This window comes from Populus alba, chromosome 2, assembly GCF_005239225.2.
Source record: "Populus alba chromosome 2, ASM523922v2, whole genome shotgun sequence".
Taxonomy (NCBI): Eukaryota; Viridiplantae; Streptophyta; class Magnoliopsida; order Malpighiales; family Salicaceae; genus Populus; species Populus alba.
This window is the reverse complement of record NC_133285.1, coordinates 4,007,382-4,019,311: the sequence shown is the minus strand read 5'-3', so window position 1 is coordinate 4,019,311 and position 11,930 is coordinate 4,007,382. Positions and strand designations below refer to the sequence as shown.

Below are 11,930 nucleotides of genomic sequence, written 5' to 3'. Positions count from 1 at the left end.
TTGTAAAATTTGTTCCTCATTATTTTAATAAACTTGAGAAAAATAAAATATTAATAAGTTATTTTCCAGCTCATTTTCCATGACATAACCAAACACTGAAAGTGTTTTCCAGCCAAACATCGGAAAATACTTTCCCGGAATTCACTTTCCAGGAATTCACTTTCCCCGGAATTCACTTTCCAAAAGGAATTCACTTTCCTGCAAACAAACGGAGCCTAACTATGGTTCAAATTCCTTTTTTAATATTACAAAAATAATATTCTTTTATTTTTTTTATAAATCATCGAGTTAATGAAAAAAAATATTACATATGATCAACTCCCTATTGATCCAAATTCATTAAATAATGGGTCCCGTAATTATTTTTATGACATTTCTTATATAATTTATGTGATTATGTCAATAACAAACCTTACCTGTGCAATAATTTATTTATTTATTTGAGTTCTCGACATGTGAATCGGTTAATTAAGTGACTATTTTCGGTTTGTCTAACCTAAAGTCTTTCATATCGAATTCTTCATATTAAAGAAATAAATTTATCAATTGAAAAAACACGTTGACAATAGTGTTTATACTTTATATATAGGCATTTCTATCCATAGCAAGCAAGTTTTTGAGAATGTAATAACTTTTGTTTTAAAATATGTTTTTTTAAAAAAATATATTTAAAAAATTATTAAATTGGTATTTTTTAAATTTTTTTATTATTTTGATGTGTTGATATAAAAATTAAAAAAATTTATTTTAATATATTTTTAAATAAAAAATATTTTTTAAAAATGCACAGCATCACAGTACCAAACCCATTATAAAAAAGAGAACAACTTTTTATGCCCACCGGAATTATTCAATCTTCTAATCTACTTCTTGGTGGAAAGTAAAAGGGAAAGAGGGCCGAAAACTGAACGCAGTTGATAAATAAGCGTAAAACTCTATACTGAGGATAAAAAGAATTGAATTCACCATTTTTTTTTTTATATTCTTGTAAAATAAAAGGGTAAACTATATATATATATATATATATATATATATATATATATGAAGTATTCCAAAATTCCCATTCCTCTCCGAAAAAAATAAATAAAGAAAGAACATAAAATATGTTTGATGTACCTTAAAAACTATTTGACTTGGAAAAAAAAAATTACTAGTGGGATTCTAGATGCTAATTGCCTGGATTAGAGAGAAAACATTGGGCTTTCCTTCCAAATTAGCGATTAAACAAAAAATGCAAGACATGCTCTTGTATTTTATAAGTAGGGATTCCTTTACTTTTTTCAGTTCTACTTTGTGCTTTTGAATATTTTAAAAAAATATAGTAATGATTATTTTTTTCAAATATTTTTTATTTTGAAATATATTAAAATAATATATATTTTTATTTTTTAAAATTATTTTATATTAAAAAAATAATTTTTTTTTTCAAAAAAAAAACTTTTAAAATAAAAAAACAAACATGTACGCCTTCTTATTTTATTATGAGCTGATGTCTTAGGGTCAAAACCTAGTCTGGGTATGTGGAGTACCTGTAGAATTCAAAGCTACGAACTGAATTTAAGGGCGGGCTAATTTGTCCCTATACAGCCACTAGCTCTTGATCATCCGCAACTTAGTCACTGTAGTTTTTTATTTATTTATGTAGGTCCCTCAATCAATTTTATTTTTTTTTTCAAAATCATAGTGTAAAAGTTAAGGAGGTCTCAACAATTATATAATTCTCTGTCTGCCACCCATGAGCTGTTGTTTCCTACATGTATAAGACTATACTTCAGAATGTCACTGATACTTTTTAGATTCTGTATTTCTTTATATCTGAAATATATCGTATGAATAATATTTATATCCATCTATGTTAAATTAATTAAAAGAAAATACCCAAAATAAATATGATCACCTATTTGATTTCATCCAATCCAAAATTGCCATCACTATCACAGTTGATCCTTTCCTCTCAGGTGATTTATTTGCACTATTCACTAGAGCAATATAATGATAGCATTTCCCTTCCACCCAAAAAGCTTAACAATAGCTATCAAGGACATTTCAATTTTTTCACAAGGTCGAAAACAATATACATATATATATAAAAGTGTGTTTACGGTACCAAAAAACACATTCAATTATGTCTTTTTTCGTATCTTTTCCTATGTACAGCGGTGCATATAAGTTTTAGTGGTCCAATTTGTTATTAGTGGACTTTTTTTTCCTTTCTATTGCTTTAAAAATAAAAATTTGACCCTTTTTGTTATTCATATTTCAATTCCAGTCCTTATTATTATTTTTTTTTATAGAAGTTTTATGTACTTTCAATTCCATCATTCAATCATATTTTTACCAAATATTATATTTTTCGATTTGGTCTTCATTATTTTGATTTTTATTTTTTTCTTTGGTTTTTTTTATAAAAGTTTTGTTGGTTTTTAATTTTATCCTTCAATCCAAATTGATAATATTATATTTTAAAATTTGATCTTTATTTTTTTATTTTTAATTTTTAACTCGATCCTTTTATAAAAAATATTATTCTTCTCAATTTCACTTCATGGTTTTTTTTATATATATGATTTTTCGGGTCTAATCAGGTGCTAAAGACTATTAAATTCACTATTTTATTCAATTTCTTAACTTTTAAGTCTACATTTTGAAATGCAAAACTTGCACCTATCATGCGAGAAATCAATGATTAACAAGCCCATCTGAATGTATCGACTGCATCGAAATAAAAGAACCGTCCATTCTATGAAAAGCAAGGAGTAGGGTTCACTTTTCCAATAGAACAAGGGATGTTTATGCAAACAACCACCATGAAAATAGAATTTAAAAGAAAAGAAAAATAAAACCAGAGAGAACTAATTAAGAAGACAAAGATCCTTTTCGGCTACTCGATAGCCGGAATATTATATTACGACCGACCGACCGAGAAGAACCCATTGGCAGAAATTAAACACTAAACTAATCCTACCTTTAAATGTCTTGGAAGTCAAGCGGTCTCCCAACTTTTATTGCAATAATTACAAGTAATCATGATGCTTTTGCTTGAAATGCAAAACCTTACTATCTGTCATATCATATTAAACAAATTAACGTGCAAATGTACCTTTCTCTGCATTGGCCAATTCTTTGCCTGTCTAATCAGATGCTAAAGACTGTACGGACATGCATGTTTACTTCTAAACAATTCAAGTTTTTTTTATAAGCGCAAAGATTTCCTTTAAAGCAGATAATCTCCCACTAATCTCATCTTTGTCATTTTGCTTTTATTTATACCGGATCCTAAATACGTCACAGGTCTGAATTATTTTTTTAAAGATGTTCAGACGTACAAATGCGTTTTTTTTTTAAAATAAAAATTTAATAATTTGAGTTATAAACTCAATTAACCAAGGAAAGCCTTGTTAAAACCCAATGGTTTTTTCATTTTTAAAAAGGAAACAATGTCATAATTACATTTTATAGAAATAATTGATCCGGGTTATAAATAGTCAGTTATTGGTAAAACTAAAGAAGCTGGCCAGACTTAATCCATGGACTAGAGAAAGTCATTCTTCATGAACCAAATACAAATCCAAAATTAAGTTGATAAAAAATAATATTATGTAGTCCAAAAAGTTATTTTACAGTAAACACAAGCCCAACCTAAATTCCGAGCACGAGCTAAGTCGTGCATACACGCGTGTGTGATTTAAAATCTAAAGTTTACTATACTTAGATCCTCTATCCTTTAAAAACTTGAGTGTCTTTTAGGTTCAATGTTAACTTTTCACATTCTTGCTAACAACTAGGAAAGCCTTTTGTTTTTCTAACATAGGATATAGCTTTTAAAAGGTTATAGGTTTCTCCAAAACATGTCAAACAATAATTTGAGATTAGTTTTTTATCTATCCATAATTTGTTTAAATCATATTAATATTTCATATTAGAGAACTTATGTTGTAAATTAAATTCCCATATAATTTAAACCTTAAAAGTGAGTGAACTCTAGTTTTATTTTGACTTTAAATGTGCTAATTGATATGTTTTACACAAATTTTTCTAGCAAGTAGAAGCTATTTAGTGAGTGAAATGGGCAATTAGTGTCAAGATATTATAAAATTTTATGTGCATCTCTTTTCCTATATATCTTTACTTTTATTTATGTTTGGATTGTGATTGTGTGCTTGTGTTGAGATTAGCTTAAAAAGATTGGGTGTGGATTGAGCTTGCATTTGATTTAAAAGAACTAAAAATAAAAAAAGTTACTCATAATTAAAAAGAAAAAAATCTCAAATTCACCTGTATTATGTGTAATAGAGCTATATTATGTTGGACTTGATGAGTTGGTGAAAGCTTTTTAGTTAGTATGAAAGATTTAATATTCAAATCTTGCTCTAAACAATTTGATTTTTTCAAAGTAAACTTTTTGACCCAAAAGAGTTTTAGCTAGATCGATCAGCTCAACTAGGTTTTTACATGGTAATTCAGGTTTGATTTAATCAATATTTGACCAGTCTAATTACAAACTTGATCTGGATTAAATTCTAAAGCAATGATTTTCTAAGTAAATATATCTGGTTGGACCAAGTTTGATAACTATGACTACAATTATCTTCGCACAAGTAGCATTAATGATAAGTATAAACTAATATAGTCCTGCCAAATACCAAATCAGATTTCCTCCAAGGTTTTAAAACGGGCGGTCAAAGTAGACTCCCACTGCAAATAAACTAATCTTTCCTTTGAAAGCATTTCTTGAATTCTCTAGAATACTTTTTTCTTCCAAGGTTGGATGGATTATAGAACATGGGAAATGATCCAATAATGCTAGAATACCCATTACCACAAGTAGAATGGGTGGCCAATGATAATAAAGCTAGCCATTTTAACGAATATATATGCTTCAGAATTCAAAACCATAATTAAGACAGCACTAGCCCCCTTGCTTGCCACTAAATTCGAATCTAACATGAAACGCGGCTCAGTGAGATCGTAAACCCGAGCAATGCCTTTTTCATTAGCGAAAGACAGGCATTGCAGACCGAAGAGATAAGATAGATTGTGTCTAAACCTCCCCAGTAACGTAGGCTCGAGGCAAATGGATAATATCACAGTCAATGGGATTATGATCAAAATCCATCCTCGATCAGAGAGACAACAAAAATCGAACCCTAAGCATGCAGCAAGGACACGTATATATATATATAGTTTACATATACTCTTTCTAATAAAGGAATTGTTTGCGAGAGCTCCAATCTTTTGTTTTTGGTCCTTGTATATATATTTTCCCATAAAAAGCCAGAACCTCCGATTGTTGCATCGTGTAAACTTGGCTTCTCCTTTTTCCATGTTAAGAAAAGTCATGATTTTGATTAATGTGCTTGTTACAAAGAGACATATGTAATGGACACGTAGAAATGATCACATAATGCTAGATTTTTGTCACCCTCATCAAACAAAATGATCAAATGTCATCATGAAGACTATAATAAAGAACTTGATAAAGCTGAGGCAATGGGATAGCCAGGTTTAATCCTTCAGTGTTAGTATAAATATGAAGATTATTCTGTGATATTCTTGTTAAATCAGCCACTATGCACTGTTGAGATAATGAACCACGCATGCTTTTTTCTTTTTTCTTTTTTTGAGCAAACCAGCTCTTTGAATCGAGCAATTAAAAGCAGTTTCCAATTGAGCAAGGCTAGATACCAAACCTATTAAGCTTGAACGAGGGAATCTTAGTAGTATATATTCGTTGGCGGTCCTAAACAAAGCCTTTATCCTTCTCTGAATCCAAGAAAAGGCGTCCATGTGCTAGGGCTAGCAGTGAGGTAGACCAAAGAATATGTGCTGTTCACACACTCTCTCGCAGCCCCAGCCATCAAATTTGCTTTCGCTATCAATCTCGGTATGCTTTTGTTTTAGATTGGCCGAAGTAAAGGATCGACCCTAAAGGCAAAAGAGCGTCTAAAACTTAAAGTCATGATGTCTGGCTATCGCCTTGGCCCCATATGCACGAAAGCCCTAATCCCCTGATTGGTTATTTAACTTTGTTAAATATGCGTGGCTATTTGTCAATCTCTGCTTCAATAAGATCTTTACAAAGAAAGACGATGAGGAATCAAAATTCATGGCGTAATTAAAAAAGGGTGCGCACTCTCTCATACCTTTTGACCATTATAGTAGTATTTGCCTTTTCGTCCTTCAAGTGATCATGCTACTGTCCCTTGATGATTTTCAAAAAGAACCACGCAAATCTTGCAGAGATGTCACGAGATCACTGGTTGCTGCATTGTTAAAAAAAAAGATCACTGCAAGAATCCGACGACAAACTTTATGGATGGTCGGCATTTAGATATTGTTGTGGTGAGAAGCTGATGCTGAGATTACTCAACCCAAGCATGCAGGGCGTTTAGATATTTAACTAAAGGGTCAAAAATCTGAGCTTAGGCGCCAAGCTCGAGGAAAATTATGGTCCATGAACAAAACTAAACAACATAGAACAAACTATGATAAATACCCATTGCTATATATGGAAAATACGGCAATGCTTTTGATACCTGAAAAAATTTCGTCAGGGATGGTTAATTCACCTCATCTCAAACAAGGTGTTTGCATTGCATCAGGCAAATGATCAGCTCGATATAGATTCCACAACTTTTATTCAATTGATAATCAATAAACTGAAGTCATCATTAGCATAGATTTGCTAAACAGTATTTTTATTCATACTATCATAGCTTTGCACTTGCTTAAAAAAAAAAATACCTGAGGGAAAACTGGCCGGTGATGAAGTTTAAACTTAAAATCATTTTGTCATGATACATGAACATTTTGTATTTCAATGCGTAGTTTTTTATCAACATTTGATAGTCTTGAAGATCTAAAAGTTTGTCCAGTCTTTTTGTGCTGCATCTTGATAAGGCTTGCCAATAGTTTTTACAAAGTTTTCCAAATTTCCAACAGTTTCCATGATATCCTTCTGCATGGCCTCTTCAACTTCACGTGCAAGGCCATCTGCAATCCTATTTACCTGGTCTGCCATTGCTTGCCTACGGGCTGGAAAAGTCGAAATTGCTACAAACCTATTATAAAGCAAAGGTTCAATCAGATATTGAATACCTTGTTGCATGTTTGGATTCAAAGATATCATCGGAGGAAAAGACATAATAACAAGAACTGCTTGCTGATAACTTGATATGGATCCAGAATACAAGGACTCGTGACACAAATGCGGAGTGAAAATATGAAAAACCAGCCATTCAAGTTCAAATTTGGGGGAGTAAGCCAGAAAATATGTCAAGTTTGAACGATGTCTTCAAAGAATTTGATGATATCAATCATGCAAATATGGCACGAACATAAAATATTTGCAAGTACACTTTAGCAATGTGGACAAGAAAATTTTGTTATAATGCTACCAGAAATTAATTGGGCTACAAGGTGTCATTCTAAAATTGCTTCCAGATAATTTTGTTATTTCATCCAAGGTTCCACTATTGCCACCAGAAATTATCCAGGCTATAATGTGTTGTTCGTAAATTGCTAGCAGACAAATTTGTTATTTTATGCAAGGCTCCACCTTCCTAAAAATCCAAAAATGCACCAGTGCACACCAGATTCTACACTCATGCAATAGAGAATGGAGAAAATCAAGTGTTATCAATCTCTCATGACACAAAAGGTATCATAGTTTGTTAGCAGGAAATTTGTTTATGTTTGAACAAAATATATATGCCTTGACACAGACTATACCAGACTGTTTAATTATTTAATGATGCCAGCTTTTGCTCAACGAGCTTATAAAATTGTCTAAAAGCAACTTAAGAAAATTTGGCGCATGACCACAGAAAATTAGAACTAACCACTTCACGTATTTGTTTTTCAAATAGCTTTGAAGTGACCCTAGCACTGAAGTTCTCCGTCACTCTCATGTTGAGGTCAACTTGTTTCGCCAAATAATGGGTTTCTAAATGTATCTGGGAGGTTGGATAGTCAACTGAAGTCCATCATTTTTCAAATGATTCTTTGTATAGTTTCCCTCCATGAGCACTGTTTGATTTTAACCATATCACGTATTCTCCAAGCAATTTCTGTAAGCCAAAATAACAAAAACAAGAAACAGTGAATGAGCAATTAAAGCCAAAGAACTCTGAAGGATATGCAGTTACCAAAGATGCCAATAAATATTGAAGGAAAGAAAGGTTTTAGTGGATCTTAAAATGAACCACTAAGAGAAGCAGGCCACCTTAAGACTAAGAATCAACCAAATGCCCCAGATGGCTATAACAATTATTTTAAGCTTTCCAAATAAATAAAGAGGAAAAAATGATTGATGAAAGATAATTCATGTTAAAATACAGCATAGTAACAAATATAAAGCATCATCAACACAGGTCCTCAAAAAGGCAAGAAACAATAACTCACTTGTGCATCTGTTAGTGCAAGACCAATTATATCATTTTGAATCTTTGAGGTGGCCGGCGTTGCGGCAGACCTTTCCCCTCTGAATATAGATGAAGCAACCAGATCAAGATTTGATAATTGTAGTGATGATTTGATAATTGTAGTGATGTGGGACAATAAATCATAAGAATTAAAGCAAAAAAAGAAAGAAGTTTTAGAGAAAGAAAGAAGCTAAAGAAGAAAAGAAAGGGGATTGGAGATATGCAAAGTCTGCAATATTTTCATTAATCATCAAAAACTCCTTAACATTTAGAAACGTAGGGTATAAATACTAAAACCCTAACTAGAACAAGCGATTGGGCTTATGGCCCACTAAATAAAATACCCACCAATAATTAAATCAAACCCAACAAATAAAGCCAAATTAATAAACCTCAACTAAAAGTTCATATAAATTAAACCTCAAAACATAAGTTAAAGCCCAATTTCTCAATTGTTTGGGCTATCCTCCATCATCTATGATCATACGCGTGCATAAATAATATTTCAAGTTCGGTGTCCCCACCAATTCTTCCCGGGTTGGAAGAACTCGACCCCGTCGAGTATAAGTCAAGACGACTCCGATAACCCTCTTAAGGATAAGGATCAAGTTGTTGTGATATCTCTTTGATAATCCAAGTATAGCCTGAATCTGATTGTCGAGTCCATATACTGAGATTTGCTGAAGTTCACCATCCCTAGTAAAAACAACTTGTGCATGCAACGTAGCATTAATATGTTCATTTTGTGCCAAAAATATGGATAATGAGGTAGGGGTATCAAAAGAAGTATTAGGGATAGGTTGTATTTTATAAATACTGAGGTTTTTCATGTTAAAAGTAGAGCTAATATCAAAGTTTAATGGCAATTTAATGACATAATTATTTGATTGAATCATTTGCAACACTTTGAATGGTCCAACACTACTTGCAATTTATGATCGGTTTCCAAAGAACACCGTTCAAGTCTACTCTGTATCATGAAATAATCTCCAACATTAAGTACATCATGATACTTAAGTAAATCAGCTCGAAATTTGTATTGTTTATTACTTGCTTGAATTTGTTTCATGATCTCAATATGCAAATTATGAGCCCTACATGGTAACGACTTAACTAACTTAGACATCCTATCGTGACGAGATATGAGAAGGTGTTCTGTAGGCTTTTCATGTTTGTAACCATGAACACTAAATGATTGAGTGGAATGGGGTAAACATTTTTTGAAACCTGTGTAGATATGATATAGACACAATCAAGTAAACTAGAATTATCTTCATCTTCATCTTCCTCATCACATGCATGAGGTAAGGGGGTCAAGAAGTTCAACATGTTGCTCTAAACTTATGATGTGCTGGACACCAAGCATGTGGGGTAAGGAATCAGGTAATTTAGGAGGACTAATATCATGAGACTCTTCTAAGACCATACTTATCTCTATAGGCGATTCAACTGAAAAGTTCCCTAAAACTTCCTCTACCATTAAAGCAGACATATCAGACTCTTTCTTAACCTCATTCTCAAGCTCATGTGGACTCATTGTGTTGGGTCCCTCTTCTTGCACGTCCTCGTCATCTAGGTCACTAAAATCCTCAAGATTAGACTCATACACTTCAACACTACAATATTCCTCTTTACCTATATCCTTATGTTTTTGGATGACTAAGGGTTTTGAGGTGCAATCTAAAGAGATATGACCAAAACCTAAACAATTAATACACTTAACCTTTGAACTCAACTTAAACACTTCATTAACAACTCGTTTGCCCTTATCTTTCTTACAAAGTTGGGCTCTACTAGGATTAGGTCTATGGGGTGGAGCACCTAACAAAGAATCACTACTTCTGAATTAGGACCTAGTAGGGATACTATAAGAGCCCTGACGAGTCATCCATTGATTCTTCATGATCAACTTGTACTCTGGAACTAAGATATAAGCTTAATTAAGGGTAGATACACCTTGAAATACAACTTCTTTTCTAAGATCATCATTTAAGCCTTTATAAAATCTACACAAAGTCATGGCTTCATTCTCTCTTATGGCACATCTAATCATGTAATCGTTAAATTGTGTTATATACTCATTGATAGACTTATTCCCTTGTCTTAGATTGTTACATTGGTCTAAGAGTTTATTCCTATAAGACTAGGGTAAGTACTTTTCCTGAAGTTTTTGTTTCATTTTGATCCAATCAGTTATAGGAGGTTTACCTCTCATCTTTAAACAATCCTCAACATCTCTCCAATAAATTTTGGCTTCATTAATGAGTTTCATCTTAGCAAATCTAACTTTTATATTATAAGACAAGTTATATCACTTAAATAATCTATCATATCACGAATCCACATATCAAATATCCAAGGTCATGACGACCTTTCAAAAGTAAGGGCTTCTATTTTGTTAGGACTCAAGACTTGCATCAAAGTCATTGTGAGTAACCTAAATGATAGTCATACTGGTTACGCTCAGAGTGAATTTATCCATAATGATTATTCTTGTGATATTTATTGGTTTTTGAGTGCCTTATTTGAAAACTCTCTTGGGCTTTAATTCTTTTAAACATGTTAATCACCTAAGTTTGCAGTTCCCTTTAAATGGTCATAAGAATATCACTAAAGGTTGAGTCTACAGTAAGTGTAAACTTAAACTTAAAACACTAGATGATCATGACACAAATGCATGCAATACTAACTTATAAATAGAATTGACATCACAAATGGTTCTTGCATGTAAAATCACAAAATAAAATAAAGCTAATAATTTTTTTTATATCTTTTTTTTTTCTTAAATGTAGAGATTAATCAAGAACAAATTACACTAATAAAATTGTAAACATGTAATACTAGATTCTTAAGTGTAAATGATTAATCAAACACGATGTCACAAGCAAGAATTCATAATTATCAAATAAAATAAGATATTAGCTATCACTGATGAAAGAGGTTGAACAAAAATTAACAATTAAAAATGTTAGGTGAGATTTTTTTTTATGATCTTTTTTTTTTTTTTGGCATAAAAGTAATGGTTAATGGTAATTTCGAATAACAAGTGCAATATCAAAGAGGTAAAATCAACAAACCAAAAAATAGAGTTATTTACCAACCAAGATTTAGCTGTGGAATTGATCACAGAAAGACCTCAGATTATGTGGTAGCTAACGTAGCAATAGGCGATGACATGGTGATGCTGCTGACATGGCAATAGGCGTGATGCTGTTGACGCAATAGGCGATGACTGATGATGCTGTGGCAATAGGCGATGACATAGTGATGCTGCTGACGTGGCGTAGTTGACTAGACTGATGTGGCTTCGGACTGCTGACATGGTGGATGATATGGATCCAGAGGCTGGCGTGACGAATGACATGGCACGATAATTAGTTTCACCTCCACTGTCTTCTGTGCTTCAATCCTCTTTGCTGAGTTTTCTTCTTGTTGTTGTTGGCAGCGAGACGTGACTGCTGATCTGTTGATACTGTTATTGAGGCGTCGCCAGGGCTGAAAGAAGAG

At 32.3% G+C, this 11,930-nt stretch overlaps 1 long non-coding RNA gene across 2 annotated transcripts; it reads right to left on the bottom strand.

The window, feature by feature from the left end:
• Window positions 1-6,826: 6,826 nt before the first annotated feature.
• Window positions 6,827-11,628, bottom strand: LOC118049206 (uncharacterized). 2 transcript variants are annotated; one of them, XR_012169211.1, is made up of 4 exons: window positions 11,521-11,628; window positions 8,404-8,482; window positions 7,842-8,069; window positions 6,827-7,061 (listed from the first exon to the last, which is right to left on the bottom strand). It is a non-coding gene; the product is annotated as an uncharacterized lncRNA (long non-coding RNA). The 2 variants fall into 2 exon arrangements; XR_012169210.1 differs by having other exon boundaries at window positions 11,525-11,628.
• Window positions 11,629-11,930: the final 302 nt, after the last annotated feature.